General features: G+C 58.2%; 1 protein-coding gene and 1 long non-coding RNA gene across 8 annotated transcripts in view; both read left to right on the top strand.

The window, feature by feature from the left end:
- Positions 1-25,002, top strand: part of GSE1 (Gse1 coiled-coil protein) — a 385,871-nt gene that overhangs the window by 4,172 nt on the left and 356,697 nt on the right. The gene's annotated exons all lie outside the window — the stretch shown is intronic.
- On the top strand, positions 8,937-13,809 carry LOC309853751. 2 transcript variants are annotated; one of them, XR_014305918.1, is made up of 4 exons: positions 8,937-9,171; positions 10,009-10,444; positions 12,521-12,733; positions 13,600-13,809. It is a non-coding gene; the product is annotated as an uncharacterized lncRNA (long non-coding RNA). The 2 variants fall into 2 exon arrangements; XR_014305919.1 differs by lacking the exon at positions 8,937-9,171 and having other exon boundaries at positions 9,404-10,444.

The raw sequence follows: 25,002 nt of genomic DNA, 5'->3' as shown, positions 1-25,002 counted from the left end.
GAACGAGTCTACTGAGACTCCGAGGAGTCTGATGGCATGGGCGACGGTCACACACCCAGCAGAGGTGGCTGGGGGTGCTTTCTACCCAGGCCTTCCACCCCCGAGCCCCATTCCATCCACCCCCTGAGAAGTGTAGCCTTGGGAGGTAAGTGGAGTGTGGCAGGGTGGGTAGAGTCTGGCAGAAGAGGCGCGGAGGCCGGGGGAGGCAGGAGAGCTCTTGGGGATGAGGGGGAATGAGGTTGCAGTGACCTCGAGGCCTTGGAGTTAAAGGCACAGGGGAGAGAGAAAAAGTCCTTGAAAGAAGGGTTGGAACGCACCGGGAAGAGACCCACCCAGGGCTGGGCGGTGGCAGAGATCCAGGTGGGTGGTGAGGCCATCGGCCTGGGGTGGGGGTGGGGGGGTGCAGGGAAGGCAGCAGCGCGGCTCCCAGCGCCGGCAGCCAGAGGGAGGGAGAAGCGTCCACTGCCCAGAGGAGAGCTGACGGACGATCGGTAGAAAGCCGGAAATGCAGCCTCCTGCCCTTCCTTCCTCCGCCCATTCATTTAACAAATGTTTATGGAGCGCCTGCTCTGAGCCAGGCACTGTTCCAGACGCTGGGGATCTGGTGGCAAGTGCTGTGCCTTCAGTGTCAGTGGGAGGGGCACAGCGGCAGCAGAGAACACGACTTCCCGCAGATCGGGACGGGGGGCTGCCCCGCTCGCCCGCACCAGGGTGGGCACAAGGGGTGAGTGCTGGTGGGGGGACTCCCAGTCCCAGTGGGACTCCCAGCTCCGGGGTCCTGCCTGTCTCTTGTGTGTGGTTTGAGGATTTAGGGGGCGGGGGGTGGGGAGTGGCTTAGGGGCCTTGGCAGGTGGCCACCGGGAAACCACCGAGCCAGAACGGCATGTTCCGGAACCTCCTCTCTGCCACCTCCTGGGATGCCTCAGTTGTTCCTGGTACACGTTCATTCATTAGTGAATCAGCCTCAAACAGTATGAAAGAACACGGGGAAAGAAGGAGAGAAAGGTGTCACTGACACCCTCCATTGGGATCGTGTTTGCAGCTTTTCTCTGGAGCCGGACTCCATGCTTCCTGGGGCGGGGGGGGTGTGTGTGCCCTGTCCCGTAGCCCCCACATCTCCGAGCTGGCACCTGGCACAGGGCTGTATTGGTGCTGGGCACAGCAGGCTGCAGCCCACACTCTCGGGGGCCTGGCACCCCTTCCCTGAGGAGGAATGCCGGGGCACGGCCTTCACCCAGCCCTGGTTTCAATCTTCCTTCTGCTGGAGCTGGCCGGGTGACCTTGGCTCAGACTTGTCCTTCTCGCCGCACCTGAGAGGTAGAGGTGATCTTTCCTCGGGAAGGTTTGCAGCGGGAGCGGCTGGTGCAGTCGGAATGCGGGGCACGTTCATTCCTCTCTCTCTCCCTGAGGGGCAGGTAACTTGGGGTCGCCTCTCTGGTTGGCTCCCACCTGCTGTGCTGTTGCAGCCTCTGCCGCCCACCTTTCTGCTGGGGGAGGGGGCTGGGTTTCCCTCCCTTCAGAGCATGGGGGCACAGTGGGCCAGGCTGCCCGAGACAGCGTCTGGGGACATAGTGATGATGATGGCGTCCCAGAGTCCGTGCCCCGTGCCTCCCTTGTATCGCTCTTCCTGGATCCTCCCAGCGGCCCTGTGCAGGGAGGTGACACCATCTCCATTCCTTAGCAGAAAAGCAAGTCCAGAGAGGGCAAGCCATTTGCCCAAGTTCACATAGCTAGTAACAGCAGGACTGGCACTGGGCCCAGGAACCCGGCTCTGGCGTCTGGTCTCCAACCTCTTCTCTCTCTTGCCTTTCTGTCCCCTCTGGGACTCCCACTGTAAAGGTGGCAGTGCCTTGGGGAGGGGGTGGGGAATGGTCCTAATTTCCCCCATGTGCCTCTGCGACCCCCTCCCTGCCTCCGGAGCAGCTGAGAGGCTGGAGTTAGCTTGAAAAGCTCCCCCCGCGCCCCCACCCCCCACCCCCGCAGCCGGCTCTGCTCTCCAGTCCCTGCGCCCCCCCCCCGCCCCCCCCCCCCCCCCCCCCCGCCACGGCCGCTGCCCTGCTGCTAACTGGTGCTCTTTGTCTCTGCTCCCCGCAGCATTGCGTTCAGATTTCAGCCCTGCACCTCCTGCTGCGGGTCACCCCCGATGGGTCTGCGGCATGATCGATGGGCTTTCCTTGCGTGCGGGTTGGGCTGGCCGCCCGGTCCTCTTGCAGTGATCTGTCCGGGGAGCGCTCCGGGTAATGGAGCGTGCAGCTGTTTCCCTAGCCGCACCCGGCCCCTCGCTGCGGGGACACCCGGCCCAGCCCCTGGAGCGTGGCCTTCGAGCCCAGAACAGGTGTTGCTGCTGAGGCCCCTTTCTTTTCTCCACGCTGACATCTGAGGCCTGCCGAGAGCGTCTGTCATCACTCGCCTGTCAGGGCCGGCCCGCACATCTGTTTCCCGTGTTCCCCTGCTCTCTGCGCCCACACGGCTCCCTGCTCTTCCGGGCGGGCCTGGCAGCCCTCCTCCCCAGGGCCAGGCTCAGGGGACATCTAAGCGAGGTGAATGGAGGGGGGACACTTCCAGAAGGTGCTGGAGGGGGCCGCCTGGCTGGGCCGACACCAACATCCTCTCCCAGCCGCCGGTGGGAAGTGACTGGGCCTTGGGACTTTCTCAAGCTCCCACCACCTCCTCCTCCAAGGGGAGGGCTGGGCTTTTCTTGGCCAATTGGGAGCCATCTGCTCAGAGGAGTAAGCTCTCCAGACGGGCCTTGTCCTAAACCTGCAGGCGATTGGGGACACCTGGGAGAGAGGAAGTGGAGGCAGAAGGTTTCCAGAACTCAAGCCTTCCCTGGAAGCAGGGAGGGGCAGGGCGTCAGGGAGGCCAAGGCCAGAACACTCCAGGTCTACCCGCCCCGTCCCCGCTTAGGTCTCTGGGATCTTACCCTTGGAAGGTTAACTCCTGGGACTGTCTTGGGAGGGTTTGTAAGCCGTGGGCAGGCGTGCCAGTGTCGCTGGCACGTTTTCTGGGCCGGAGAAGCGCCTGCATCTGGAGTTCGGGTTCATCATTTCTGCCTCCATAGCCTGGTTGGGACGGTGGAAAGGGGTGACACTTGGGCCCTCCAGGAAGAGCACCTGGGAACTCGGCTTCCGGTGGGCACGTGGCCCCAGGTGGGACATCTCATGGGCTGTCGTGGAAGGAGCTTTTGCTCGCCACATGACCTTCGCACAGTTTCCCCGTCTGCCCAAGTGAAAAGTCTGGTCTTCCGGGGGTCACAGGTGGCTTGCATCCCACCGGTGAGGTCTGGTGGTGGCTGGAACCGGCGAGAAGGATGCGGAGCGTGTCCAGACTTGGTGCTAAAACCTCCAGTCACGGGCTGGCGGTCTCTTCTGTGGGGTTGGGAAGGCGAGAGCGCCTTCCGGGGGTCTAGGTTTTCTTGATTTTCTTTTCTTTTCTTCTGGGCTGCATTGAGATACGGTGGACACATAACACTGGGAGTTTAAGACACAACACGTCGGTTTGATGCATAAGTACGTCTGTTACCGTCTTACTGTGTCGCTCCTTTTCTTGTTTTGTGGGGAGAACATTTAAGATCGCCTCCCTTAGCCCCAGTGAAGCGTGGAGGCGGTGTCCGGAGTGGCCGCGGCCAGCTGTGGGTCCTCCCCCACACCCGTGAATCCTGTCCCTGGATGTTCGCAGATTTGTTCAGTATCTCCCCCTTTCATAGGGTCTAGGTTTTAAATTCAGGATGAAATGCAGGGGGCCCCCCCGAATACCATGATTCCGCCCCATGTTAGGGTCAGAAAAATCTTCATGGGTCACCGTTCTGGGGGCAGCACTACACCTGGAGCACCAAGACCATAAGCTAATGCCGCCTTATGCCAGTTATTTTTTCAGTAATATGAGCTAATTAGATGTAGAGGTTTTGAAAGAAATTCTGGCAGTCCCGTGACGGGGGCACAGCTGTAGTTCTGCCTCTCCTCCCTGCTCGTGGCTTCTGCCCTTGTCCAGAGCTGCCCTGGGGAAACACACCTGGAGAACCACACATTCTACCCATGAGCTCAGCACATGTTTGCGTGCCAGCGGTGTGGCACCGAGAGGCCCCGCCCTTGGGTGCTCATGTAGGAGGGGGTGGTGAAAAGCTCCAGGCATGATTGTGCAGTGTGTTGGGTTCTGCGCTGGGGTCTGCAGGGAGCTCACAGGAGGTTGGGAAACTGGTACGTTCAGGAAGCTTCCTGGAGGAGGTCACATCTAAGCTATGTCCTGAAGGCTGAGAAGGGCTCAGCCAGGTCCACATAGAGTCCTGTGCTCCTGGTGGGGAGAGTATGTGCAAAGGCCTGGATGTGGGGAGTGGGGTTTGCTGGAGACCCTTAAATAGGTTTTTGAAGTGGGAGGAGGCTGATGTTGTAGGAGTGGTCGGCAGTGACGGGATGGGAATTTGAATCAATGTGGATGTCATAATACCAGTGACTAGACTTTTAAACCAGAATCTCTGAGGGGTGGCCCTGGTGGCCCTGGTATTTGAAAGCTTCTAGAAGACTCTTGCACTGGGGTAAGAGCTGCCGATAGAAGCCATTGTAAGCATAGCCCGGGAGTTCGGGACTTTTATCTTGGAAGCTGTGATGGTCACAGAAAGGATTCCATTCCTTCGCTCTGTCTATCTTTACTCAGCACTTGCTTTGTCCTAGGCACCGTTCTGGGCCTCGGGGTCCCACCCTTGAGTAAACCCGATGGTGTGCAGGGAGGGGCTGAAACAGGGGTCGGAGTGGCCAGGGGGAGGCTGGGGGCAGTCCCCTGAGCCAGGAGGACGGTCTGGGCAGGGGCCTGAGATGCAGCCCTTGGGATGAGGAAGCTGGGGTGTCGGGGCAGGGAGGGGCCCGTCAGGCAGGCCTCCTGCCCCTGACCTTGACAAGACACTGTGTTTGTTTACCGTGGTTTTCAGTGCAGATGTCATTCACACACCATGGAATCCATGGTTCTCGAGTACCGATTCCGTGAGGTTTGGTGCGTTGACCAAGTTGTGCCGCCCTGAGCCCTGTCTGCTCCAGAGCGTCTCTGTCCCCACTGAAGGAAGCCTCATGCCTGGCGTGGTCACTGCCCGTCCCTCCCCACCAGCAACCACGAATTTCCTTTCTGTTTCTGTGCATTTCTCCCGAGTGGATACCCGGGAGCGGAATTGCGGGGTCATCCGGAAATTCTGTTTAACCCTTTGGGTTCTGTTTTCCCCTGGGGGTTTTAAGGACATGGCAGGGCTTAGGTGGTTTCGTCTGCTCACTGACCAAAGCCGCACCTCCCAGCCTGGGTCTCCAGATGCCGAATTGGTGTTGGAAGATGAGGGTTGGTCTTCTCTCTAGGAGAAAGGGGTGTCTTATAAGGATCGGGAAGGGGGTGCCCTTGCTTCTGGGGCCTTAGACTCACTCTGCCTCCAGCCCGGGAAACCAGAAGCCCCGATTCTGGTGCCTGCACTCACAGTGGGCTCAGGCAAGACTCTCCCCTGTCTGGGTCTCAGTTTTCTGTTGTAAGCTGGGAGCGGACTGTGGCTGAGTGGCCAGGCCCCTTGCCTTCTACACACCTGCCAAGCTGTAGCCATCTCCTCTTTCTGGCCCGTCCCGCGTGGGCTGGAGCAGGATTAAGGAGCTGCACGGAGGAGGCCCCGATGGCGAGGTCTGGCTTGGCTGAGTCCAGGGGCTCTCAGGTTCCTTGCCCAGCACTGGCCGCCCCAGCCCTGGGTTGCCGCTCTCTGCCACCAGCCGGGTTGGTGTGGAACCCGGCCTGGAAACCTTTGTAGGGCTGGGTTTCCTTCAGGGGATGCCGGCAGCCTCAGATGGAAGGCGCAACGGTCCCCATCAGAACTGAGCTCAGGTCAACCAGGGCAGGCTTGCTGGGACCCTGGGTGGGAGCAGGAACATCTGGGGGCACCTGTTCCCCGCTGGAGGTCTGTTTGGTGAGAGTCAAGAGAGGAGAGTTGAACTGCTGTGCTGCACCCTGCCAGGGTGCCGGGCGGGGGGCGGGGGGCGTGAGATGCCCGGGCGCCGCCCCGTGGGGTGGGGGAGCCGTGGAGGGACGTGCTGCGTATGGTTCGGCACTGGGAGGGCTGAGGCTCAGCCAGGACCTGGCCTGGAGGGGAATGGGAGTCAGGGAAGGCTGTCGGGGGGCGGGGGCGGTCACTGATGGAGGTCCTACAAATGGGTAGGGTCTAAGTAAACATTGACTGCAGAGAAATCTTCATCCTTGGGGATTTATACGGCGGTGATGCCATTTTCAAAAAGTCCACATTTTATCCTCCTCATGTGTTATATGGATGACCGTGAAGGGTGGGGTGAATGGCCCTGTGGCGAGGTGGCAGGAGCCCCATTCTTCAGATGAAGAGGCCTCGGCTTGTAAACCTGGGAGTTGGGATCAAATTACTAACGGCAAATGGTGGGACTGGGCCGACACGTGAGAACAGGGTGGTCTGGCTCTACGGAGCCTGTCCCTGTCCCCTGGCCCGGGGTGAAGCGGCCCTTCCTGGAGATGGTGCAGGGCTGCCAGGGACCTGGCCTTTATCCAGCCCCGTCCTGCTTTAGCCACACAGGAGGCTGCCGTGGGTGTCCCAGACCAGCTTCCTTCAAGGGCCTTGGAGGACCGGGGAGCGATCAGACGCACGGCAGCGGCATGTTATAGGCCGTCCTCGCCCTGTAAACCTCGGCTCTGGCTTCCCGACGAGGGCTCGCAGATGGGGATTAAGAGGCTTGTGTGGCTGCTGATGGGCTGGCCACAGGCAGGTGGGAGGCAGGCGTGGACCGAGCAGGACAGGGGCCCTGGGGACTGCAGCCCAGGGGCCACTGAGACCAGGGAGGCCGGGAGGCGCCTTCAGGCAGCAGAGGCTCTGAGGGCCTGAGAGCCTGGGTTGCCCCTGGCTGCAGCCCCGGCTCCTTTAATCTGACTCTTTTGAGTGGCTGCGGTTCTCCGGGATTGCAGTCCTCCTTCCAGAGGGCCTGTCTCACAGTCCTGTGCTGTTCTTTCTTTTGTGTGATTGTGCGACATCCAGGGGCCGCTGCACGAGGGAGGCCTGCAGGGTTCAGAGCCCAGCCTTCTGCTCCTTTCATAGAGCTGCTTGCCCCAGGGGCCTAGGGGCCGCCATCCCAGCCGAATGCAGCTATGCCCTGGGGCCCCCCGGGGGGATGGGGTGAAGGGGGCTGGGTGTCCCCGGGCCATCGGCCCTGCAGATGCTCGGTCTGTTCCTCGGGCAGAGAAGGGCGCACATTTCCCCTCTTGTGCACGAGCTGAGGGTTTGCCCGCGGACCTGCCCATCCCCAGCCAGGTACAAAAGCTGGCCCCTGTCCCCTCGGTGCAGCCGTAGAAAAAACAGGCCCTGGGATGGGGGGGGTGGCGGGGTGTCAGACTGTCCCCCAGCAGCCTCTTTCCCCCCCTTCTTGCGCTCTGTGTGTGAGCAGGAGGCTTGGTTGCAGCGGGGCCCTCCTTCCCTTCTTGAGGCAGCAAGAGCTTTTCTGGTCTTTCCAAAACCGGGTAGGGCGGTCGCGAGCCTGGTGTCGTGCGCTCCCGCGCTGCATGATTGCTGACCGCCTCCGTTAACGGGCGACCCGGACCCTGGCTTGCCTGTTAACTTGTCACTTGTCAGATGACTGGACAAGCCCGACCTCTCTCCGGGGGTTTTAAAGACTGGCTTTAGGGTGGGCCCCCAGGAAGGCAGGTGGAGGAGATGGGTGTGGCTGGAGGCCGGCTGAACCGGAAGGCAGCGGGTCCCCAAGGATGGCATGAGCGCCGGGGCGGTCAGGGGGGCGCCCTTCTTCCTCTGACCTCCCCCAGCCCCCCAGGGCCCCCACACACTCCCACACCCCCGCACACTCCCACACCCCCACACACTCCCACACCCCCCCCCGCACACTCCCACACCCCCCGCACACTCCCCGTATCTCCCACAATCCCCCAGGCCCTCTCTCGTCCCTCCTGCCCCTCCTCTCAGAGCGCACACATGCGCGCCCTCATGCTCACCCTGGCACCCTCCCTGCCCCCCCCCCCCGCACCGGTGTTCGTGCTCCTGGCCGTGTGCGTGCTCGCCCCACCACGCTCTCTCGGGGGAGGGTGTTAGTAGCTACTATGGTTTGGATTTGTGCCCCCTCCCTCTTAACTTGGTCAGCTTTTATTACTTCGTGAATTTGGGGGGCTTCTGCATGTTTATGAAGGTCTTGCTGGCAGACTGGCCCTGTCGTCGCAGGGAGGTGCGCCCCTCTGTCTGTGGCGAACTCCGGAAGTCTGTCCTACCTGGGGTACCCCCCATCTGAAGATCAAGGCTCCTGAGGCTCACCGGCTGGAAGTGAGTTCCCCAGAGCCACACGCCTGGTGGGGTGGGGCTGGGCCAAGGGCAGGGGCAGGGGCTGGGGCTGCTCTTTCTGCCCCAGCAGCTGCTTTGGGGCACTGCATCTGAGAGGAGCCCCTTCCCGGTAACTTTCTGGGTGCCTGCATTTTGATGTCATCCTTGTCGGAGGGCCAGAGCCGTGTCCCCGCCCGCCCTCCGCAGAGGACCCCCCAGGAGCCCGGCATCTGGCCTGCAGCCTACGGGAGCTCAGCTGAGCATGCTTGGAACACACTCTGGAAACTTCTCGCCAGACTCTGCTCCGGAGTTCCTAACCCTCCCCACCCCGTTTGGTGAGATTGTTCCGAGTGTGCTGGGCAGACTTTCTGAGTCCTCCCATGGAGAAAGCGTTTCTCTGGGTGGCAGGAGAAATGTTCCCTGCTCCCTGGCTTCCCTGGTCTATGGAGGCCTTTTGGAACTTGGACCCAATCCACCTCCTGGTGGCTTCACCCCAGCCAGGCCCTTGGGGACTCTGCGCTGGGGGCCTGCCAGCTCCCCGGTTCTGGGGAAGAGCTGCCTCTGCCTTTGCGGGGCATTCTGGGAAACTCTGGGGCCCTGCAGGGAGCCTGGGGGGGGCGTCGCCTAGGAGATGTGTGTATGGGGGATTGACACGGAAGGGGGCGCCTTTGCTGCGGGTGTATATGGGGGGCATCAGCCAGGGTGGTGGTGGGGGGGGTTCTACCCAGCAGGGTTTCCCAGAGCCCCTACTGTGTGCCAGACGCTGCAGAGCCAGGGAAGCAGAGCGCGCGGCGGGCAGGACCACAAGCAGCAAGCTTCCCGAGTGGAGCCGAGTCCGGGCCTTGGGTTCCGTGAGACGCAGAGACACGTGTGTGATGGTAATGGCAATCAGTAGCAGCAGTGACAGTGGCCACACATTCAATGCTGGCAAGACGTTATCTTCCCAACCCTGTGAGTGAGGGAAGTCGGCACTTGTCTCTCCTGCTGGGTCCCTTGGTGACCTTGTAGGGACTCCACAAGGTTGGTCCCCTTGCATGGGGCTGGACCCTAGTTGGGTCCAGTGCAGCGACCCAGCCACACCCAGGGCCGGGAGGGAACCGTGCCCCTTGAGATAGATGGCTGTCACCTCTGTCCCCTCTGGGTCCGGGGCTGGGATGCAGGGAGCAGTCTCGCTGACACGCTGGCTCTGGGCCCCAGGGGGCATGACAGAATCGCGCGTGATTCTGGCTGCAGTGGCCCCAGGGCCGGAATCCGGCGGAACACGGTGTCAGCAGAAGCTGCCAGCCATGCAGCTCCGAGGCCCTGGCTGCGGGGAGGGCTGGGAGCAGGTCCAGGCTCCGCACCCCCGCCTTCCAGGGAGGGTCTGGGCACCCGCCCACCGGGCTGAGAGCCCTGCAGGCCTAGGGGCCTTTCTGCTCTGGAGAGAGAGACAAGGACATCGGACACCTGCCTCCCAGATTTCTCCCCTTCAGAAGGGCTGCTCCGCTCTGCCCCGTGTGCCCCTCCCAGCCAACGGTCCGAAAGCTGTAGTAAGCACCGTGTCACTCCTCTGAGACCGATGGGGAGACCAAGGCTGCAGCCGCTCTCTGTGAGCAGGTGGTGGGGTTCGGCTACAGGCAATCTGGAGTCACATCTTGTAGGCATCTTGCTCCCTCTGTGGTCCTCAGCACATCACTCTGCCTCTCTGAGCCTCACGCCCCTCACCCATATCCCAGGACAATCTCAGGACCTCCCTCCTGGGGATGTCACCGGGCAGAGTCCCTCGTGGAGGGCCTAGCGAGCTGGCAAGACTCTGGAAGTGGTGACCAGTCAGTGGGAGCAGAGGAAGGATGGGAGGGAGGAATCTAAGGCCCCACTCACAGCCTCCAGGTCCCCTGGAATGAACATGCTGTGCGCCCTCGCCTGGACCTGTGAGCCTCAACTGGGGCTATGCATAACCCATAGCAGAAGCCCCTGGTTAATCTCCCATGAGCCTTGGCGCCACTGCAGAGAATCCAGACCCCGTTCAAAATGACCATCACCACCCACTGTGGCCTCCGTTGTCTAAGAGGAGGCAGTGTGGGGGATGGGAAACCTGGAAGCAGAGCCCAGAGCACCTGGGACCCCAGCTCCCATCATTCCTTCTCTGGGCTCCCCGCGTTCATCTGAGAGGTGAGTGGTGGATGGTCCTTCCTGGGACTCCGGGCCCTGAGAACGCCCATGTTGGCCTTTGGTGGCATTAGCAGACACGTGCCACCTGACTGCTTGTCTGTCTGTCTGGGGTGTTACGTGAGAATCACAGTAGCGGATGTGTCCCGGGGCTTGGCCCAGAGCACCGGCTCCGTAAATGTTGACTCTTAACTGTTTTTGTGATTTGTCATTCACTTACCTCCCCAGTCCTCTGTGTTACAGAGAGCTGAGCCGTGGACCTCAAACACACAGGGGTCTGGACCCTGTTAGTGGAACGGGGTGAACCAGGAGGGGCCCTGGGGGAGACAGGTCCCAGGAAGGGGGACTTTATAGAGTCGAGTTAGGAGAATTTACAAAGACCCACTATTCTCGGTACTATATCCCCATTCTCATGTGCACATTTCTTAACCCTCAAAACTCCACGCAAAGTCAGATGCATGGATGCATTTTTCTGGGGAGAAGATCAGTAACTCTCACCGGGCTGTGTGTCCTCCCAAAAGTAAAAAGCCACTGTTACAGGTGCACTTACCTGTACACAGACTTGTAAACTGTGCACGCGAGCCGGCCCCTCATTATTCCTTGAGAACGCCACACTTGTTCCCATCATTCTGTCTTGACACCTGTTCTTTCTTCCACTTTTCTGCCTGTTTTCTGCTCTAGGAGGCCTTCTCTGCTAACTGCTGCCAGCCGAAGGTTCTCTTCACTCCTGGCTGCTCTAGGCACTTCTCTATATGCAGCTGTTTCACACTTGCTAATAAATTATCACTCTCTTATATGTGGTCCCATGTGGTCTTTGGAGCACCTCACATGGGTGTGCCCTGTCTCTCCCACTAGATAGAGAAAGTAGCTGAAATTGGAATTTGGAATCCTTTGACCCTCCCCTGGTTTTTCTTTTATGTATTGATTACTCGCCTGTCCATGGCTGTGGCATTCCTGAGGAGCACCACAGCTGGCGGAAGCACTGTTGGCAAGATCAGAGTCTCAGAGAAGATAAGAGCAGGGGGCTGGGGGGCGGCGAGAGAAACAACGAAGATGGCATTAAGTATAAGTTTTCAAAAACCACCATAAATAAAAGTTCTAGGAGACATCTCTGCCAACACAAATCAGCTTTGTCCACGTCTAAAAACCAGCTCCAGTCAGTAACCTTTCCCTGAATTACGCTCTTCGATGGATAAGAGGCTTGGCCACTGTCTTGATGTGCCGAGGGAGAATTCTTCTGTGAGGTTTCTTCTAGAGTCGGTTCTGGTTATTAATGTTTTTCAAAGACCTTATCATTTTCATCCTGGTAGTCAAGTTAATGGGCATCACTTCTTTATAATACTCTCTTAGTGTTTTTCTAATGTCTGTGAGGTCTGTAGTGATGTCCCCTCTTTGGTGCTACTGGTTGTTGGTGCCTTCCCGTTTTCTTCTGAGTCCACCTAGCTAGGGGTTTATCAGTTTGACTGATCTCCTAAAAGGTTTTATATTTAAGAGACTGTGCCTTTTACAAGTTTTTTAGCCAGCCCATTTGCCCTTGCAATGTAATGTCTTTTGCGCCTGAACCCTCTCTTGCTTTTTTTTTTTGGTGAGACAAGATGAAATGTTCATGAGACCACTAGGCTTTTTCCAGCTTATTAATGCTTACAGGAACATTTTCCATGCCCGATCTCCTCTCTCTGTGTTGTCAGTGGAAATGAGAGCGATTTCTGTCTATCGCCTGCCCTGTGACCTCTGTGGTAGTCAAGGTGGTGTGTCCTTGCACCCGGGGAGGCTTTATCCAGCCAGATACTAGACTTAAACGTTTGTTAATGCCGTTGAGAAAACTGCATTATGTTAGAACCACAGACTGTAGAGAATTGACAGCTCTCTCTATTATATTGGTGGCTCTCTTATTTGGAACATAAGCACCTAGGAATGTCATGTTTCATTTCTTATTACACAAAGTATTCACTGTTAAGAAGGTTTGTGTCCCTCCCAGGCTACGATGTATATTTTATCTGTCACACAGATAGAATTTGCGATGAAGTATACTTTATAACCATGATTGAAACTTCTGTTTCTTTTGTCTTTGCATTTAAGGCAAATCTCAAGAGTGTCCCTTCAGAATCCTAGAACTGGGAGGAAGCACAGAGATTCTTGAGCACAAAAGCCCTCACTTTGTCAAAGACTCTGAGGCCTGGGAGGGAAAGGGACTCACCCTTGAACTTGGGGCACTGTTCAGACACTGAGGCAGGATGCTGGAGTCCTGGGACCTCTCCGCTTCATCAGCCAAGGCTGTCCCTCTGGCTGCAGGTATCTTGATCTGTTTGCATTCACGATTTGAGGGGCCATGAGATCCCCAGACCCGGGTACAAAGAAGGCACTTATGGGGGTGAGGCCAGATGGCAGACAGAATCCTTCTATGAGCCTACCGCCCCTCCACCTCCGGTGCTACCCCTCCGAGCCATGGGAGGTTTTTTCCTGTAGGAGTTGGCATTCTGTTTATTTATTTATCTGTCTTTGGGGATGGGTGCAGAGGAGGGGAGAGGAAGAGAGAGACTCTGAAGCAGACTACGTGCCCAGTACAGAGCCTGACGTGGGACTCGATCTCACCACCCTGAGATCGTGACCTGAGCCGAAATCAAGAGTTGGGCACTTACCCGACTGAGCCACCCAGGTGCCCCCTTCTTTAAAAGAATTGTTTTAACTGCAGTTTTATTGGGATATAATTTGCTCTAAAATGTGCCCTTCTGAAGAGTACAATTCAGAGGTCGTATTATACTCAGAGAATGGGGCAGCCATCACCACCGTCTAATCTTAGTAGAACATTCTGCATCACCCCTGAAAGACACCCTGTCCTCCCCTCCCCACAAGTCCCTGACGAGACTGTCTCTCTGGATGGGCCTGTTCTAGACACTTGTTGTAGATGGAACGTGCGACACGTAGGCTTCTCTAGCTTCGCCAACTGTCGTCCAGGTCCAGCCGCGGTATAGCGGGTGTGGGCGCCTCTGCCTCCGTTGCGACTGAGTGGTGTTCTGGCGTGTGGATTTGCTGCGTTTGGTCCCTTCATCTGCCAGTGGGCATTTGAACTGTCTCTGCCCCTTTTTGGCTTTTGCCATGAATGCCGCTGTGAACACCCACGCCCAGGTTTTTGCATCGAAGTATTTCTTTTCTCTCAGGTGTTTACCTAGGACCGGCATGGCTGGGTCCGGTCCTAACCCTGTTCAGCCATCCAGGGACCCGACAGGCTGTTTCCAGCACAGAGTCTCCGCCTCCCACCAGCCGCGCTGGGGGATTCTTACGTGTGACTTGCTTTTCAACAGGGAGCAGGGTGGGTGGGCACGTTTCTATATCTGGACACATTCAGTAAATATTAAAGTTCTTTTCCACTCTTGAGCCCCTGTATCAAAATAGGATTTTAACACACACACACACACACACACACACCGTTTTTTTTTTTTTTTTTTTCTTCAATTTGGAAGGGACGGATCCCAGCTCCAGCACTTACTGTGTGGTCTTGAGCAAGTAACTTTCCTTCTCGGTGCCTTAGTTTCTTCATCTGTAAAACACTTGTGATCGGATCAGCCTCCAAGATGGGTTGGGGGGGGTTCGTGCGTGTGAAGCATTTGGCATAGTCCCTGGCAGGAAGGGCTGTTAAGTTTGCATTACGACTGTGTGACTGTTGGAGAGCTTGTGGACGTGCAGAGGAGGAACAAAGGAGACGTTTTTGCCCAGCGTCAGCTCAGAGACAGCTCCTGTCCCCACCGTCATAGTTTCCCCCCACGCATGGTCCGCGCCTTCTTTCTCCCAAGTCCAGGCGAAGCTCTCCGTACAGCTGTTCGTCTTGCTCTTGCTTCACGTCCCAGCATTAACATTTCCCAAAGTTGTTACAAGCACCGTTTTAATATCTTCCCAGGGTAAAGGGCCTTGCCTCCCCCCGTGGCCCCTGCGCCACTGGGCGCCGAGGAGACGTTGCAGCAGAACAGAGCTGTGGGTCCTGCCCTAGAACTACAGACACGTGTTAGCCAGAGAAGGTCCCCTCGAGCTCTCGACGGGCTCCCGGCGTGGGTATGATAGGGTGGCCTGGAAGGCCTGAGCCCCCGAAGTTTCCAGAGCGTGTGTGGGTGTTGGGGGAACATGCCTGGGGAGAGGGGGGAGGCGGCACCAAGGGTATCAGGGGCGGCTTACCTGACGGTCCTTAGTCTTTGCTTGAAGTCTAACTTGTTCTGTGCTGGAAACTCTGAAGATAGAGCCAGAAAGGAAGTGAGAAAAGTCTCCCGCCGTGGCGAAAGCCGGAGCTTCCAGCCGTGGTCTCTGTGCGCGGGCGTGTGCGTGCACACACTACTGTGGGTGCGGCCACACCATGTACCGTTTCCATGTGGGGTGTTGTGCCTGTCTCCTAGTGGGACTAAGACTGGGGACGGTGGAGCAAGATGCTTGGGTTCAAATCTGGGCTGTACCCCTCCCTAGCTGTGTGTTCTTGAGCTCGTCACATCACCTCTCTGTGCTGTAATTTCCCGATCTGGACAGTGGGCTAGTAACGGCGTTCATAGGGAAGCGTGGGCAGGTCAGAACGTTTAGGAGCAGAGCACCAGCCGTTTGACCCAGACTCCTCCTGCACTCTCCATCCTTGGAGAAAAAGGAGTTTTATTGGCTACATAGCGACCCCTGGTCACCTGCTGTCCCACACCAAGGTTGTTTCTGGATTTTCTCAGGTAGGGACAGCTCTGCACTAAGCCTTCTTGAACCTCATTTGCCTCTGGGAGGTCTCCACCCTGGGCCTGTCCCCCGCCCCGGCTCCCACGCTGTGCTTCCTACCGAGTGACCTCCTGGACTGCCCTGGCCTTGCCTCTTGAGGCTGCAGGGAGCCCGGGGGGCAGTGTGGGGGGACAGTGGATCTCCGAGCCTCCCTGCTCCCCGTGCAGTAAGTGGCCCAAGGGGTGTGAGACCAGGAGGGAGAAACTGTCTTTGGCAGCCTCTGAGCGGCTTGCCTGGACCGGCTGTCTGTCGCAAAGGACGGGGACAGGAGGCGGCAGGCAGGGGTGGGAGCAGCCCAGCTCGCACCTGGGCTGGGGCTGGAAGCCACCTCCGCCCTCCTGGGAAGGAGGTGGGACCTGAATAAATGCTTTCCCAAACGAGAGTGCTTCTGCCTGCCTGCTGCCTACTCGCCACCCGGCTCCAGCTGCTGTGGGGCCACGGGAGCCCCCCAGGGACGGTGTCCCCAGCAAACCAGCCTCAAGGAGTGCATTTCTCCGGGCTCTCAAGGCTTTATCCAAAGAATGGGGAGAACTCTTGAGCACCCACGACATGCTCTGTGTTCTCTAACGCCCACCCCGTTCTTCAAGGTTTGTTTGCTGAACACCCACTGGGCAGGGAGGCAGCCCAGAGGGAGTGATAAACACACCCCCTTGTTGAGTATCTGTGCTGGCCCCAGGCTGTAGGTGTGAGTCTGTTTCCTTTAAAAAAAAAAACTCATTTTGAGGTCGTCATAGATTTACGTACAGCTGTGAGAAAGAGCAGACAGAGAGCTTGTACAGCCTTTGCCTCCTTAGCCCGGTGGTGACATCTTGCGTAACCATAGGACAGTGTCCCCAGCAGCATACTGACCTTGACACAATCCCCGGTGTTATACGTACTTGTATGTGTGTGTCTGTGTGTATCTGTGTGTGTGTGTGCCTGTGTGTGTCTCTGTGTAAGTATGTCTCTGAGTGTGTGTGTCTGGGTATCTTTGTGTGTCTCTGTGTGTGCTCTCTTTGTGAGTGTTTGTGTCTGTGTGGCCTGTTTCATTTTACAGGGAGGAAGAGAGGCTCAGGGTCAAGGCCTTGGCCAGGACCAGCCCGCCAGGGCGCAGCAGAGCTGGGCTTCATGTCCAGGCATTCTGACCCCACATCCCTGAATTACTCTGGGGAAAAAAAAGTCACGTTTACTCTTCGATGCTGTTCTTAGACTTGTAATCCCTCTGGTCTCTGCGGCAGCTGTGAGCTGAAAACCCGGACCGGCTAGAACCGGAACATGTTGGTGCTGGGCTGTGGGCTTCTGTTTCACAGACCAGAACACTGAGGCTCAGAAGTGAACAGTTTGCCTAATGTCTCCCAGCTAGCTGGTCTGGGGCTGGTCTGAGTCTCTCCCCTCATGGTCTACATGTGACAGGGACCACAATAAACTTCTTCTTCCAAGAGGTGAAAGGACAGAAGACACTTTTGATCACAAGTACCAGGCTTAGGATTACGAGGATTACGAGGAAGATAGCAGGGGGCATTTGGGAACATTTCTGGGTAGGAGGTGACCTCGGACACTTAGCATGCCCCAAATGTGTGCCAAGGAACACTAATGACTCAGGTTTTGAGGTGACTCTTCTTTCCTTGCTTACATATGTTTGGGAACTGTGGGTTAAAGAAATCAATACAGGGTTGGGTGCTGCAGGATTTATCAGTGCCTTTAAATTTTTTTTTAATGATTTTATTTATTTATTAGAGAGAGAGCACGTAAGCATGAGAGGAGAGAGATCAGTGGGAGAAGCAGACTCCCTGCCGAGCAGGGAGTCCGATGTGGGACTCGATCCCAGGACTCCAGGATCATGACCTGAGCCAAAGGCAGTCGCTTAACCAACTGAGCCACCTAGGCGCCCCTTATCCGTGCCTTTAATGCTCTGACGTACACTAATGGCCTTCTAAAGAGAGGACAGATTGCCATTCTGCACAGTATATTTCAGGAACTGCTTGGTAAGACGCACTGTGGTGTGAGAGTCTGAGGGCTGAGGACATCGATTGCTCTGATGTGTCTGGCCGTGGGGCCAGCAGCCCTCCGATGAATGTGGAGGCTCTCGCCCAGCGTGGGAAAGGCTACGGAGTGACATGACATGTGGGAAGTGGGATGCAGATCTGTCTACCCGCCGTGATCACAGCCATGTGCCTCTGCGTGTGTGCCTTATGGACAAGGAGGGGAAGTCAGCTGTCTTAGGTTGACAACATTTCAGGTGATTTATTATTTTTAATATAAGATTTTTCTTTCTGAAACCAACAAAGGAGGTTGGGCTCCATTCACTGGGGCAATAAAAAGCCATTGTGTATTTGAAGCAAGGGCTGAAGGCAACCTAACAAAAGCGGTTTTAAGAGCATTTTTCTGTGTGGCGTTGGGGAGGCCAAGCTGGAAGGAGGAGGGGGCCGGGCAGAGAGCACTGGGAGCCGGCGGCCGTGGCCCTGGCCTCGGCCCGAGTGGTGGCTGAGAAGGGAGAGCTGGGCGTGACCTCACAGCTCTGTGCTTTCCTGGGGACCAGAGAGGTTATGTCACTTGCCTTGAGTCACACAGTGGACGGTCTGCAGACCTGGGACCTGGCTGTAGCTCCGAGTTCAGAGTCTTGGAACGTTGCGCTGTGGCACGTATCTGTCTTCGTCTGCATCACAGTTTTGCCAGCTTTCTGGGTATGTACTGCCTATCTACGCTCTAAGGAAGTAAGACTCGTGTGTGTGTGGGGGGGTGTGCATGTGTGTATGAGTATGTGCATGTGAGAAGGGGGGCAGAGAATCCGGACGTCTGCTGCAGCATGACCCCACGACTGTCTCCCTGACAGAGAACATTCAGGAAGCCCCAGGCCCCTGCAGCACCCCGACCACCGCGGGAAGGACGCAGACAATGAGAGCCTCTGCCCTGTTTTAATAAGCGTGAGCAGCTGCTTTTCAGTCACTTCTGGTCTGTAGGTCCTCGTTGGATGCTTTTGGGGCCAGGAGCGCTTCTGGATTTTTCAGCCCCATAGACAGGGGCTTCCGTGCAGAGGCTGTATTTTCTGGAACACCCCGTGGGGCCCCCTCTCGTCAGCCGCCATGGTGCTTGTGTACGGAACATGTGAACGTTCACACCGGGCGGGGACGGAGCTGAGGTAGAGCAGCTGGCAGGCTAGGCGGGCCTCACTGCAGAAGGAGTGGGCTCGGAGACTCCAGGTCTCCAGGACTTCTGGCCTTGGGGCCTGGGGAAGGGCTGGGCGTCTGTGTTGACGCACAGGCATTGCGGCGTCCTGAGTAGGGGCGACTCTCAGTTTCGGTGACCGGGAGAGGATGTCCCTGTCTTGGATTTTTCCACGATTGAGAAGCCTGGGGAGGTGCAGGTCGGACTGTACACTTGGGTGGAAGGCGGGGTCAGGTAGCCCAGAGCAAGGGAAGCGCTGGACGTTACCCCCAGACCCCCGCCCTGGGGGACTGCAGTGCCTGTGTGTGCCAGGGGGCACTGGGGTGTCTTGGTTTGCTCCGCCCTGTCCCCCCCCCCCCCAGCTGCTGGAAGCTAGGCCTGCCCGGACCTTGAGCAGCCACATCAGCTCTCCTAGCAGCGGGTCACCGTCCTGCACAAATGCTCCCCAGTGGCCCTGGGAGGGAGTCCCGGAGGCCGCATGTGCGTGTTTAGACGGGGCGGGACCTGCTGGAATTTGCATTCCCTCATTCAGAAGCTAAATGGATCTTTTATTAAGATCAGCAAGATCCATTTTTAACTGAATTTGAAGGTCACTCCGTGCTGCGGTTCCTTCCCAGAACGCTGAGGGCAACTATGTATCCACAGCGCTTGAGGACCGGCCATCAGCCTTATAGTGGGCCACCCTGTGTCAGGGGTCCCAGGACCCCAGTACAGGACCCTGGGCCAGCAGCTTCCTTCCTGTGGGGTCAGGTGAGGGACCAGATATGATTTGTTCATTGGTCTACCATCTACCGGCCACCTCCCATGTGCCAGACACGGGGGAGGACCAGTCCTGGTTCCCAAAGAGCACGGAGCCCGGTGGGAAAGCTGAACGGATGGACAGAGGATTCCAGGACAGGGGGATGAGGGCTGGGCTGGGGTCAGCATTCTGGGGAAGGATTGTAGGAACACACTGAGGCCCCCCGTTCACTTGCGGAGGGGCAGGCCAGGCTTTGTAGCTTTCAAAAACCACATCCATATCCTAGTTTAGGGCCGAAAGCCCCAGAGAAGCCAGCACGTCAGACTGTGGTTCTAGAAGATGAGACCTATGAGAGCTGTGTTCTTTCCAGCTGCCGGTGGTCGTGAGAGCGCCAGCCCCTTGGCCGGGCTAAAGTAAACACCTCTGTATGCCGGGTCGTTTGGCACTTTTCTCTCTGGATCAAGGCCATATGTCACACGAGTCAGGAACCTGGTCCCAGTGTCCCTGTTTCGTGTCCTCTCGGAGCGAGCCCCTTATTCGAGTGCCTCCATCTCCTGGTTGGACAGCGGGAAAATTCTCAGGGCCCCTACCCCGTTCCGGCTGAGAGGCCAAGGCCCACAGGACGGCGGTGTGTGCGCTCTGCGGCCATGTAAGCCGAGTCGGTCTGAGCAGAGCACAAGGCAGGCATGATTGTCTTCAAGTGTGTCTCTACTGTGCCTTTGACGTGTGGTGAGTGTATAGGGTACTTTCCAGATGCAGTCAGTGATCTACGGAACGTGCTTTCTCCGAGCCTCCTGCCAAGAGCGCCTGTGTGATTGGGGACCCCTCACGTCCTGGGACGCTGAGCCAGGGCCCACCGGTTCCCCACTCCCGGGGCGTGGGTCTTCCTGTGGAGAGGTCCCACCTCCCGGGAAGGCAGCCCTGGTGGTCTGGGCCTGTAGCCTCCCGCCCGCTCCGTCCCTCCTCTCTGCTGTAACCCTCAGGCCCACAGAATGTCCGGGAAAGGAGCCCGCATGTCCCTTGATGGGAAAGAAAAGCGGGCTTTCCTTCTGTGGCCGCGTGAGTGGGTGGGTGCGCGGCGGTCGAAGGGCACACAGTCCGCTCTCAGCCAACTGTTCCCAGGTGCCGCCTGGGGGCAGGCGCTGCCGCGGGGCTGGGTGAGGGGGCCCTTGGCTGTGGACAGCATAGACAGGAGCCTCCGCCGGCTAGGAGCTGACCTCGCAGCCAAGGAAAGAGACAAAAAAGAAGTGAATGAACAGAGCCTAGGGCAGGCGTGTCTGCTGGTGGCCTGGGGAAGAGGTGGCGGCCAGTGGGGGGGTTGGGAAGGAGGTGGCCGTGAGTCCCCCCTGGCCAAAAGCTTGGCCTGAGGAGGAACGCCAACTCCTCCCCCTGTACTGTAGGAGGACCCGGTGGCTTTAGAGGTGCTGTGCGCTTACCTCCAGATGACCTTGGATGCCACTGTTTGATTCTGAAGAGCCTTGCAGAGGACCCCCCCCCCACACACACACACACCACCTCTTGGCACCCCCATGCCCAGCTCCCTGCTCTCTGGGCTTGGGTCCTGGCACTGGCCTTCTGGCCAGGCCGCCTCTGAGTGGGCAAAGTATGAGCTGGGGTGTGGGGTTCCTTCTGTTTCCTGGTGGGGCACGGAGAGTACATAACAGAGGGGCCTGCTGTGTGTTCTGTCAAGGCATCCTGGCTTGACCTGCCAAAGAGGCAAGTTTGTTCACCAAGACTCCACTCCTTCATTTCTATGTAAATAGACACTTGGTTTCCTTGTCTGTCAAAAAGCATTTCAGGTGGGAACTTGGAGTTTGCGCCTCTTTACTTTTTCTCTCTGCCATCTAAGTTTGGGAGCTCAGGATCCAAACTGGGCATTCCGTCCAGACGGCAGACTTTGCTCTCTTAGCCACGGGCAGCAGGGAGGGGGTTTTGAGCAGGAGCACAGTGTAACAAGAGGAGAGGCTGAGCCCCTTGTGACGGTCCAGGCAGTATCTGGAGGGTGGTAGCTGGGCAAGCGGGCCAGAGGCTACTGCACTGGTCCGAGTACAGATGTGGGGGCAGCACGGACAGCCACCATGGGATGGAACAAGCTGGGCTTGGAGACAGGCTCCTGGGCCGGGAGCCCTAAGCACCTGCTCTGACTCTGCCGTGCTCTCTTTTCTCCTAAACAAAAATAGCTAGGACTGTCACCCTTCCTTCTGCCACTTGAGGACAATCCCACGTTCTCCCCTGCCTGCTCCCTGACACCTTGTCACTCTCTTCCTCCCCTTTCCTTCCACCTGCAGATATACTTGGGTCTCATTTTTGTCACTAGCAGGTGCTTGTCCTTGTGGGCCAATTTTATCTTCCCCTGTGAGGCTCCAGGTCCCTCAGGGCAGGGACCTCTTGAAAGAACCCTTGGTTGTCCTCCCTTGCCCAGCATCAGGCAGCCAGGCCAAGGCGACAGTGATTTACTCTCATCCTGCTGTAATGGGAGTAATTGTCTGTGGCGCGTTCTCCCAAGGGCTTCCGTCCCATTGTCCCAAGGCTGCCCGTCCTCTCCGTATCAGGAGCAGGGAAACAAGGAAACTGCTCAGAGGGGTCACTGGACTGGCCCCACGTCACACAGCTGTCCGTGGTGGAAGCTAGACGTGAACGCCGAGCCCTGGTCTCTGGGCCCCGGGTGGGTGTTTCCCAGCTGTGGGCTGGCGCTGTCACACGGGGTGACTTCCTTTCAGGGACCTGCAGATGTGGCCCTAACTGACAGTGAGATCACACAGAGAGAAATTTGTATTTTTTTTGACCTCTTCTTTAGCCCTACTGCAAGGAGATGGCTCAGGGCTGGTTTCTCATCCAACGTCAGAATTTTGTTTTTTAATTGTGCTAAAATGGATGTAATATAAAATTTGCCATAAGCCCATGGCATTGCTTTTTAGTTTTCAGACCCTTTTGGATTTCAGAATAGAGGATAAAGAAGGTAGTGTTTTAGTGTGAAATCCCTGTAGATAGGTTTAGTTAACGTCTGTGGCTGGTGACCGATACTGGCTTTTTAAAAAATCTTTAAAAGGTTGTGTTTTTTTTTTTTTTTTAAGATTTTATTTATTTATTTGACAGAGATCACAAGTAGGCAGAGAGGCAGGCAGAGAGAGAGAGAGAAGGAAGCAGGCTCCCCGCGGAGCAGAGAGCCCGATGCGGGGCTCCATCCCAGGACCCTGAGATCATGACCTGAGCCGAAGGCAGCAGCTTAACCCACTGAGCCACCCAGGCGCCCCTAAAGGTTTTTAAAAAGCAAGTTGATGAGGGAATGCTTGGCTGGCTCAGTCGGTAGCGTATGCAACTCTTGATCTCTGGGTTGTGAGTTCAAGCCCCACATTGGGCTTAGCCATTACTTAAAAATAAAATCTTTTTTTTTTTTTTTTAAATATGAGTTGATGGGAAGGAACGTTTCAGGGAAATGGTGGTCCCGGTGGGTGTTAGGGGAGCTGGGCCCTGGTGACCGTCAGCGCCCCTATATGTGATGTGTGGAAAGCTGGATTCCAGAACCGACCCGCCTACCCACGCAGGTGTCAGGGCCTGGACAGGAAAGGGCCCGGCAGCTGCCCGCCCCAGTCCCCACCGCCTTCCGGAATCTGGAATCTGGAGAAAGGGGCCTGAGTGCTGGGGTCCCCAGGATCATGGGACTTCCCGTCAAGGGCCGGGAAGTGCCGCAGGACGCTGAGGCCCAAGTGGCTATGAGGGGCCTGCTGAGGCCTTGGCCTAGCTTGTGGGGCCAGGCAGCCGCGGCTAGGCTGTGGGAAGCTGGAGGCCCCCAGAGCAGAGCGCGGCACAGGTGAGCGGGAGTTGCTGCCGCGGGGAAGGAGGCAGGTGCTTCCCCCGAGGCTCCCGGCCAGGTCGAGCGCCCCCACCCCGCTGTAAATATGTGGGGCCCTTTTAGGTGCCCCGTGTCACATGCTGTGTGGGGGTGCCCACATCCCCGGGTCCCTGCCGTCCTCAGAAGGACCCACGAGAAGGGATTGCCACCCTCCCCCCACCACCCCGAGAACCCAGAGCGCCCTCTCCAGAGAAGCTGTGTGTCCCTTGGAAGGTACCCGTGGTCCTGGAGGGGACTCGGGACCACACCAGGAACCCCTGTGTGGAGCCTCACAGAAATCACACCAGTTCCCTTGTCTGTTTTCACCTGGGTGCCCTCCTTGGGAGCCCACATGTGGTCTACCCAGGCCCAGAGTGGAGCCAGGCCCGGCCGGGGGTGGGGTGGGGGGCAGAGGCCAGGGGTGAGGCCTCGTCCCGCTGTCACCCTGGCGACAAGCTGCAGGCTCCTGGCTGTGCCCCAGCTCCTGGGGAGGCAGGCGGGCCAGCCCTGGGCTCCCTCTCACACCAGCTCCTCCCCCCCACCCTCGGCCAGAACATCTGTGTGCCGCTGGGGAATGTGGCTCCCAGCCCTGGTCCACCCCAGAGAGGATTTCTTTGGCCCCCGGCCTTTCTTCTAGGAGCAGGTCCTGAAGAGCATCTGAGCTCTGAATTCACATCTGGCTCTGCGATCTCTCCCGGGGCCCCCACCTCTTACCCTGACACCCCCCGAGCCTCTCCCCCCCCCCCCGCCCCGCTGTCCCTCCCTCCCAGTGCTCCATTCAAGACGGCCACCCAGACAGAGCCTCTTGCAGGCCAGGCCTTGACCTGTGGGCCTTCTGGGCCTAGAGCGGGGCAAGGAGGAACATCCCGTCTGCCCAGATGGGGGTCCTGACCGCAGCAGGGGCATGCGTGTGTGCAGAGCCCGGGGAGTTGAGTGAAGGGCCACTGTGGCTGGGCAGGGGCGGGGCCAGGAGAGCGCAGGGGGAGGTGAGGGCAGCAAGCTGGCAGCGCGGGAGGCCTGGGATGGGAGGGGGAGATGCCCGAGATCTGGGAAGTCGGGGGGGGGGGGTCTGTGGGCCTGATCTGGGGCCGGGGGGGCACAGCTGACCCACGGGGCGGGGTGATGATCTGCTGCGTGCCCCCAGGAGGGCTGGCGGTCGCTGTGCCCGGCACCCCGATTTGCCTTGCGGGACACCGTGGGGAGAGAGGAGGGTGGACCGCAAGTCTGTTTCCCTGGAAGGAAACGGAGGCCAGGGAGTGGGGTTGTCTCTTCTGTAAGAGCTTTGTCGAGCTCGGATTCCCATACCGTGCCACTTACTCACCTGACCCGTGTAATTCGGTGGCTTTTGGGACGCATGGCATTCCCTAGCCACCACTGCGGTCTGTTTTAGGACCTTGCTGCCCCCCGGAGGGAAGCCCCGGCAACCCTCACTCTGTAACCCCGCCCCCAGCCCTGAAGGGACCACTGGGCTCCTCTCCTTCGCTCTGGGTGTTTCCCTTCTGGACATTTGACGTGGACAAAGGCCCCTCACCTGTCGTTTGAGCCCAGCGTCTTTCACTGCCAAGCGCATCCGTGTGGGGGCCCGCGTCGGTCTTCGTCCCGTTTCGTGGCTGAGTGATGTTTTGTCGTGCGGCTCTGTTGCCGTCCGTTTCCACATTGGTCCCGCGACAGGCATCCACTGGCCGTGCCAGTGCGTGTGTAGACCCGTGTTTTCCTGCTCTCGGGCCTGTCGTGGGAGCGGACCTGCCGGGCCCCGCGAGGCCTGCCACACCGTCTTTCCCCAGCGCTGCTCCATCCCGCGTTCCCACCCACAGCGTACGAAGGTTCCAGTCACTCCGTGTCCTCCCTGGCTCTGGTGGCTGCTTGTCTTCGTGCTTCTTGCCAAACTAGTGGGTGTGACATGGTCTCTCCCTGTGTTAAGAGGTGAGGTTTGAACTGTGGTCTTTCTGCCTCCAGAGGCCATGCCCTTCTACCCCAAGGGCTTAGCTGGATGTGGCTGTCCTTCCTGAGACGCCATTGTCCTCGGCAGCAGGCCAGCCCCTGGAGGGCAGGATTGCTCAGCCCGCGAGCCCCCATGACTCCAGGCCGGGCCCCTTGCACCCCCACCCC

Source organism: Mustela nivalis (genome assembly GCF_964662115.1).
Source record: "Mustela nivalis genome assembly, chromosome: 18".
NCBI lineage: Eukaryota > Metazoa > Chordata > Mammalia > Carnivora > Mustelidae > Mustela > Mustela nivalis.
Note: the sequence above shows the minus strand (reverse complement) of the source record. Positions and strands in the feature narration are given on the sequence as shown.